Consider the following 8,927-nt stretch of genomic DNA (forward strand, 5'->3'; position numbering starts at 1 on the left):
TTGTGTGTTGGTCATAGATAATGATTACGTCATGTCTATAATTGAGGCAGCCCCAGTGGATTATAGTGTCACTGTGTGGAAAGTACTGTAGTATACACATAGACACCAGATGGAGAGATTGTCATATGTGTGAATATGAGACAGTGCAACATGTCATGTTGCTGATCGCCTCTGTGCTGATCGCCTCTCTGTTCACCATTCCCTTCATCTAGATTCTAGAACCTGTATCCAAGATTCTGATCTAGGACCTGTGTTTTCTAGATTCTAGAATTTGTATCTTCTTTTTTCTAGAACCTGGGTATTCTAAAACCTTTATCTTTGGTTGTAGAATCTATACCTTCTGAATACTAGAAAATGTATCCCAAGATTCTATTGTAGAACCTTTCCTCTGGATTCTAAAACCTGTATCCTTGATTATATAATCTATTCCCTCTGGATTCTAGAAGCTGTATCCAAGATTCTATTCTAGAAAGTCCTCTGGATTCTTGAAGCAGAAGCCTGGATGTTAGTGAACCTGTGCCAGCGTCCGAGGTTGTGAATACTTCTTCAGGGGAAGGAATGCTTTGTCTATTTATTTTTAGATGCACACAAAGCAAATTGTACATACTATATTTATTCTATAAATAAGGTGTTTATTTTTAATTTCCTTTTGTCTCAGTTCGCCGTTTTTGTAATTGTTTATCACATTTTCTTTTCTTTTTTTTGTTAATTATTTTTTCTTGCCCCGGGCCAGTAGAGCTTCAGCGCTAACCGCGGTAGATTAGCGGCTAAGTTAACGAACAGAACAGCGTGGTGCCTAATATCTCATGAACCTTACTGAGGGCAGGGGCCCAAACATAGGTGGCCTTAACCAATCAAGAGCCAAGCTCAAGACATAGTAACAAATCAGGAGCCAGGCTCACCACAGAGTAGCATCTCTTTAATTAGCTTTGAATAATAACTGATGTATGTTGATTCGATGTTGTTGATTTGATGAGTGAATGAGCAGTCTAAGTAAGAGAGAGGCTGCATGGCTGTAAAGGCTGCAGTGTTTGGGAATCACTGGGGCCAGAATCTTCTATTTAGAACATAAATGAATAGATGGATATTGTAAATAGAAGGCGCTGACTAGGGCAACTCTGGGTCGGGTTAGGAACAGACTCAGTGGTGGGACGACACCGAGGTTTAGAAAGTATAACGGACGGATCAACCTTCCCCATAACCCATACCCATGTGATACACTACACTGTATCTTCAGAAAGGCATAACACACACACACACCATACATACTGTACATGCATACAGATATACACACACAAACACACACATACCTCCACTCTCTCTCTCTGTAACCCCATGACTGTAGTGGGGTTCTCTCTCTGCAGGACTTTCTAAATGGCTGGAATTAAAGGACTATATCATTTCGTACCACTCTTCAGTAATCCTATGGTCTTCTGTGAGTCCCTCTGTCTTTGTGTGTGTGTGTTATGCCTTTCTGAAGATGCAATGTTATGTATGACATGGGTTATTGAGTGTCCTTGTGATAGAGGGGAGTAGCTCGCTCTCTGATACACACACACACATGTTTGGTGCTGTCATCTGGTTCACAACCAAACACACACTGAGTCCTGGTTCTTTTATCAGAGATACAACTGTCTCAGTGCAATGTATCAGCTCAACACTGAATCTTGGAAGACAACTGTTTTTTTTGTTATTTTAGTAGTTATGGATTTGAAAAGTGAAAGAAATGACCTAGCCTAGAGCACCATACACATTTAATATGTTTATTTAGGAATGTAATTCCACAATAATTACAACAATATATTACATTTAGGTCCCTCATGTAAAAACTTGTCGTCTCCATGAGATAAATAATGAATAAAGAGTATAAACGAATTACTGCACCTGATGTTGAGTAAGCAGTGTCTAATGTCAATCAGAATAATACAATACACACACTAGCGGTGTGCTCCTCTATAAAGCTATGAACTAGACTGGCAAAACATGTCAAGTCTGACCAAGAACACAGAAAAACCAAAACATTCAGTGATTTGCATAGCTAATCCTTCTTGTCCAATATAAGTATAAGTATATAAATGTGTCTGTATGATAAGTGCCATGTTGGTAACAAACACAACAGAATAGAGTAATGGCTAAAGCTTCTGTGTAATACAGATTAAAAACCGGGTAGTTTGGGTCCTGGATGCTGAGTGGCTGAAACAGCATTTGAGCCATGTGTTTACTGTATCAGACACCACGGGTATGAATCAAAATACTTGTTTACTGTTCTATTTAAGTTGGTAACCAGTTTATAATAGCAATAAGGCACCTCAGGGTTTGTGGTATATGGTCAATATACCACAGCTAAGGGCTGAATCCAGGCACTCCATGTTGCATTGTTCATATGAACAGCCCTTAGCTGTGGTATATGGCCAATATACCACAAACGCTCTGCTTTATTTACATGTCTAGTATGTTTTATATAACAAGCCTAAGGGCTGTTCTTTTTTTTACCCCCTTTTTTCTCCACAATTTCGTGGAATCCACTTGTTAGTTGTTACTGTCTTGTCTCATCGCTTACAACTCCCGTACGGACTCAGGAGAGGAAAAGGTTGAGAGCCATGCGTCCTCCGAAACACAACCTAGCCGCACTGCTTCTTAACACAGCGTGCATCCAACCCGGAAGCCAGCCGCACCAATGTTCGGAGGAAACACTGTACACCTAGCGACCTGGTCAGCGTGCACTGCACCCGGCCCGCCACAGGGGTCGCTAGTGCGCGATGAGACAAGCCCTGCCGGCCAAGCCCTCCCTAACCCGGACGACGCTAGGCCGATTGTGCGCTGCCCCATGGGCCTCCCGGTCACGGCCAGCTGCGACAGAGCCTGGGCTCGAACCCAGAGTCTCTGGTAGCACAGCTAGCACTGCGATGCAGTGCCTTAGACCACTGTGTCACCCGGGAGGCCATAAGGGCTGTTCTTAAGCACCTGTTTACAGTTGAAGCTGCTTCCCTCTTAGCTATAGCTGTAAAACGTTTTATTGGTATTAGCCTCAGACTATTTAGCGAGCTCGAATCAGCTAATCTGCCACGATGGATATCAGAAATTGGCTTTGCCAAAGTACCCAAACAAAGGAGAAGGAGTGCAATGAGCAGCAGCAGCAAACCACTGAGGCCACTGCAAAGCCCAACAGTGATAATTCTGCCGAGCTCCAGCTAGTTCTGTGTGCAGAGCCTACCCATCCTTTTACAAACACCGCCATAATGGCTCACAGTAGCCTCCACCTCTGACTGTTCCTGATTATCTTGGAACAGAGGAGCCAGCCCAGGTTAGCCTAGAATCATACCCTAGCCGCAGGTTCTGTCCAAAAACACTCATTTAATAGAAAATGCTTCATAGGAAGAAAGTGGCAGTAATACTCAGATACTGCATATGCTGCATTTCGTTTCACATGTGGTAAGTTCTGTGTTGGGTCCAATGATAATGCAGACAAGGCCTTCACCCAAGATGGTATTCTAACTGGAAGAATTCTATTGATAGTACCAAAGGATTTACTAGGCACGCATCAAGCAAGGACCGTTTGAAATGCACTGCGGAAAGAAAAACCTAGTTTGAAGTGCTTGGGAATATTGGTGTCAACACTTGTTAATGATGGGCAGCTGGAAAGAAATCACATGTATTTGTCGGCGATTGTGGACATCATTGAGTTCCTTATTTCAAACCAGCAACCACTGAGGGGGACATTGGACGCGTTAGTGCCAAGAGGGCAGTAGACGTTTTCTGTCTATGATGGTATATACTCTGAAAGACAAGGAACTTGCCACGGTGTTTAGCCCCATGCCCCACAATGCCTCATACACGTCACATGATATTCAAATGACATCACTCATGAGAGAGATTGTCACTGAGGAATTAGTTAAAGAAATCAGAGAATCTTGGTACACATTGAAGGTAGACGGGACCCTACTGGATGTGAAAATATAGCCATTGTCACTCATTGCCTGGTTTAAAACAATAACGTGAGAGAGGCTGCCAATATGTGAGAGATGTTGCTTCAATATATCCACATAATTTTCCTACCTCCTGATGCCATCTATTTTGTGAAGTGCACCAGTCCCTCCTGCAGAAAAACACCCCCACAACATGATGCTGCCACCCCCGTGCTTCACGGTTGGCATGGTGTTCTTCGGTTTGCAAGCCTCCCCCTTTTTCTCCAAACATAACAATGGTCATTAAGGCCAAACAGTTCTACTTTTGTTTCATCAGACCAGAGGGCATTTCTCCAAAAAGTACAATCTTTGTCACAATGTACATTTGCAAACTGCAGTCTGGCTGTCTTATGGCGGTTTTGGAGCAGTGGCTTCTTCATTGCTGAGCGGCCTTTCAGGTTAGGTTGATATAGGACTTGTTTTACTGTGGATATAGATACTTTTGTACCCGTTTCCTCCAGCATCTTCACAAGGTCCTTTGCTGTTGTTCTGGGATTGATTTGCACTTTTTGCACCAAAGTACATTAATCTCTAGAAGACAGAACACGTCTCATTCCTGAGCGGTATGACGGCTGCGTGGTCCCATGGTGTTTATAATTGCGTACTATTGTTTGTACCAATGAATGTGGCACCTTCAGGCGTTTGGAAATTGCTCCCAAGGATGAACCAGACTTGTGGAGGTCTACAATTTTTTTCTGAAGTCTTGGCGGATTTCTTTTGATTTTCCCATGATGTCAAGCAAAGAGGCACAGAGTTTGAAGGTAGGCCTTAAAATACATCCACAGGTATACGTCCAACTGACTCAAATGATGTCAATTAGCCTATCAGAAGCTTCTAAAGCCATGACATAATTTTCGGGAATTTTTCAAGTTGTTTAAAGGCACAATCAACTTAATGTATGTAAACTTCTGACCCACTGGAATTGTGATACAGTGAATTATATGCGAAATAATCTGTATGTAAACAATTGTTGTAAAAATGACTTGTGTCATGCACAATGTAGATGTCCTAACCGACTTGCCCAAACTATAGTGTGTTAACAATAAATTTGCAGGGTGGTTGAAAAACGAGTTTTAACGACTCCAACCTAAATGTATGTAAACTTCCGACTTCAACTGTATTTAGGATGAACCATGACTACAATACAGTGTATACATATAAAGTGGGTAAAACAGTATGTAAACATTATTAAAGTGGCTAGTGTTCAATGACTAATTACACTGAATAAAAATATAAACGCAACATGTAAAGTGTTGGTCTCATGTTTCATGAACTGAAAGATCCCAGAAATGTTCCATACCCACAAAAAGATTATTTCTCTAAAATGGTGTGTACACATTTGTTTACATCCCTGTTAGTGAGCAATTCTCATTTGATAAAATAATCCATCCACCAGACAGGTGTGACATATCAAGGTCATTAAACAGCATGATCATTACACAGGTGCACCTTATACTGGGGACAATAAAAGGCCACTAAAATGTTTAGTTTTGTCACACAATGCCACAAATGTCTCAAGTTTTGAGGGAGCATGCATTTGGCATGCTGACTGCTGGAATGCCTACCAGCGTATTTACCAGATAATGTAATGCTCATTTCTCTATATGCTGGCGTTGTGTGTGTTGGTGGTTTGCTGATGTCAGCGTTGTGAACAGAGTGCCCCATGCTGGAGATTGGGTTATGGTATCGGCCGGCATAAGCGGACAACGAACACAATTGCATTTGATCAATGTCAATTTGAATGCACAGAGATACCGTGATGAGATCCTGAGGCCCATAGTCGTGCCGCCATCACCTTATGTTTTAGCATGAGAATGCACGGCCTCAAGGCTCGGTACAGAATTCCTGGAAGCTGAAGATGTCCCAGTTCTTTCATGGCCTGCATACTCACCAGACATGTCACCCATTGAGCATGTATGGGATGCTCTGGGTTGACGTATACGATAGCATGCTCCAGTTCCCGCCAATGTCCAACAACTTCGCATAGCCATTGAAGAGGAGAGGGACAACATTCCACAGGCCACAATCAACATCCTGATCAACTCTATGCGAAGGAGATGTGTTATGCTGCATGAGGAAAATGGTGGTCACACCAGATACTGACTGGTTTTCTGATCCACACCCCTACCTTTTTTAAGGTATCTGTGACCAACAGATGCACATTTGTATTTTCAGTCATGTGAAATCCATGATTAGGGCCTATTGAATTTACACTGAACAAAAATATGAACTCAACATGTAAAGTTGAGGGACTGGGCAATTGGCATGCTGACTGCCAGGGAATTGAATGTTCATTTCTCTACCCTAATCTGCCTTCAACGTCATTTTAGAGAATTTAGCAGTACGTTCTACCGGTCTCTTAACCGCAAACCACACCAGCCCAGGACCTCCATATCCGGCTTCTTCACCTGCGGAGTCGTCTGAGGCGACTGCGTAACCATTTTGTGGTGAAAAATGTATTCTTATTGGCTGGACCTGGCTCCCCAGTGGATGAGCCTATGCCCAACAAGGCCCACTCATGGCTGCACCCCTGCCCAGTCAAGTGAAATCCATAGATTTGGGCCTAATTAATTTATTCCAATTGACTGATTTCCTTCTATTAACTGTAACGTAGTAAAATCTTTGAAAATGTTGCATGAAGCATTTATATTTTTGTAATAGGGCAGCAGCCTCTAAGGTGCAGGGTAGAGTGCTGGTTGGTATCCAGCTCGTGCTACAGAATCGTACTCATTAGGCTCCTCTACGTGCTTAATTTACATCCCCTTTGCTTTGAGCCGACTTTGCTGTAGGCCTCCAGCTCATGCCCTGGAGGCAGCCCGGTTTCAAATCCAATGCAATCAACACTAACACGGTTCCCTTAATTGCCCGGGCATTAATCAAATCCCATCATTAATTTCCTCGCTTCCTTTTTCAATTTAATGTATGGAAAATATCATATGTAACAACATTCAGGTAACCTGAGTTAAATTAGCTAATTATCAAGGTCAATGTTTTTATTTTAAAAGTAACTCAAGTAACTATTTCAGTACTCTTTCCACCCCTGCTAGGAGAGCAGTGGAAGTTGATTAAAAAAAAAAATCTTGATTGATAAAACCAATGGGTTTTATAGATAGAAAATCCATTTTACAAACCAGGTTTCCATCCAACCTTTTTATGCAAGTAAAGTGCATGTCTGATAAAAAAGAATCATGACAGGCCTGATGGAAACAAAATATATGTTGTTAAACTTTCCACGTGACAAATCAAAATACGCTAAACAAGGTGGGATCTTTTTATGTTGGTAAAATGAACTATGCTCCATTCCTGCCATTATTGAAAGAGATCGTGATACCTCACATCTCAAAATAGGGCTACTTAATGTTAGATCCCTCACTTCAAAGGCAAGTCAATGAACTAATCACTGATCACAATCTTGATGTGATTGGCCTGACAAACATGGCTTAAGCCTGATGAATTGACTGTGTTAAATGAGGCCTCACCTCCTGGTTACACTAGTGACCATATCCCCCGTGCATCCCGCAAAGGCGGAGGTGTTGCTAACATTTACGATAGCAAATTTCAATTTACAAAACAAAATACCTTTTTGTCCTTTGAGTTTCTAGTCATGAAATCTATGCAGCCTACTCAATCACTTTTTATAGCTACTGTTTACAGGCCTCCTGGGCCATACACAGCGTCCCTCACTGAGTTCCTTGAATTCCTATCGGACCTTGTAGTCATAGCAGATAATATTCACATTTTTGGTGATTTTAATATTCACATGGAAAAGTCCACAGACCCACTCCAAAAGGCTTTCGGAGCCATCATCAACTCATTGGGGTTTGTCCAACATGTCTCTGGACCTACTCACTGTCACAGTCATACTCTGGACCTAGTTTTGTCCCATAGAATAAATGTTGTGGATCTAAATGTTTTTCCTCATTATCCTGGACTATCGGACCACCATTTTATTACGTTTGCAATCACAACAAATAATCTGCTCAGACCCCAACCAAGGAGCATCAAAAGTCGTGCTATGAATTCTCAGACAACACAAAGATTCCTTGATGCCCTTCCAGATTCCCTCTGCCTACCCAAGGACTTCAGAGGACAAAAAATCAGTTAACCACCTAACTGAGGAACTCAATTTAACCTTGCGCAATACCCTAGATGCAGAAGCATCCCTAAAAACTAAAAACATTTGTCATAAGAAACTAGCTCCCTGGTATACAGAAAATACCAGAGCTCTGAAGCAAGCTTCCAGAAAATTGTAAGGAAATGGCGCCACACCAAACTGGAAGTCTTCCGACTAGCGTGGAAAGACAGTACCTTGCAGTATCGAAGAGCCCTCACTGCTGCTCGATCATCGTATTTTTCCAACTTAATTGAGGAAAATAGCAACAATCCAACAGTTATTTTTTATACTGTTGCAAAGCTAACAAAAAGCAGCATTCCCCGAAGTGAGGATGGCTTTCACTTCAGCAGTAATAAATTCATGAACTTCTTTGAGGAAAAGATCATGATCATTAGAAAGCAAATTACGGACTCCTCTTTAAATCTGCATCAGTTTGTTATATCTGGAGTACTTCTCTTGTCTTATCCGGTGTCCTGTGTGAATTTAAGTATGCTCTCTCTATAATTCTCTCTTTCTTTCTCTCTCTCTGAGGACCTGAGCCCTAGGACCATGCCTCAGGACTACCTGGCATGATGACACTTTGCTCTCCCCAGTCCACCTGGCCGTGCTGCTACTCCAGTTTCAACTGTTTTGTCTGCTGCTATGGAACCCTGACCTATTCACTGGACGTGCTACCTGTCCCAGACCTGCTGTTTTCAACTCTCTAGAGACAGCAGGAGTGGTAGAGATACTCTGAGGTGCTGACTTGCTGCACCCTCGACAACTACTGTGATTATTATTATTTGACCATGCTGGTCATTTATGAACATTTGAACATCTTGGCCATGTTCTGTTATAATCTCCACCCA

This window comes from Oncorhynchus masou, chromosome 5 (assembly GCF_036934945.1).
Source record: "Oncorhynchus masou masou isolate Uvic2021 chromosome 5, UVic_Omas_1.1, whole genome shotgun sequence".
Classification (NCBI taxonomy): domain Eukaryota; kingdom Metazoa; phylum Chordata; class Actinopteri; order Salmoniformes; family Salmonidae; genus Oncorhynchus; species Oncorhynchus masou.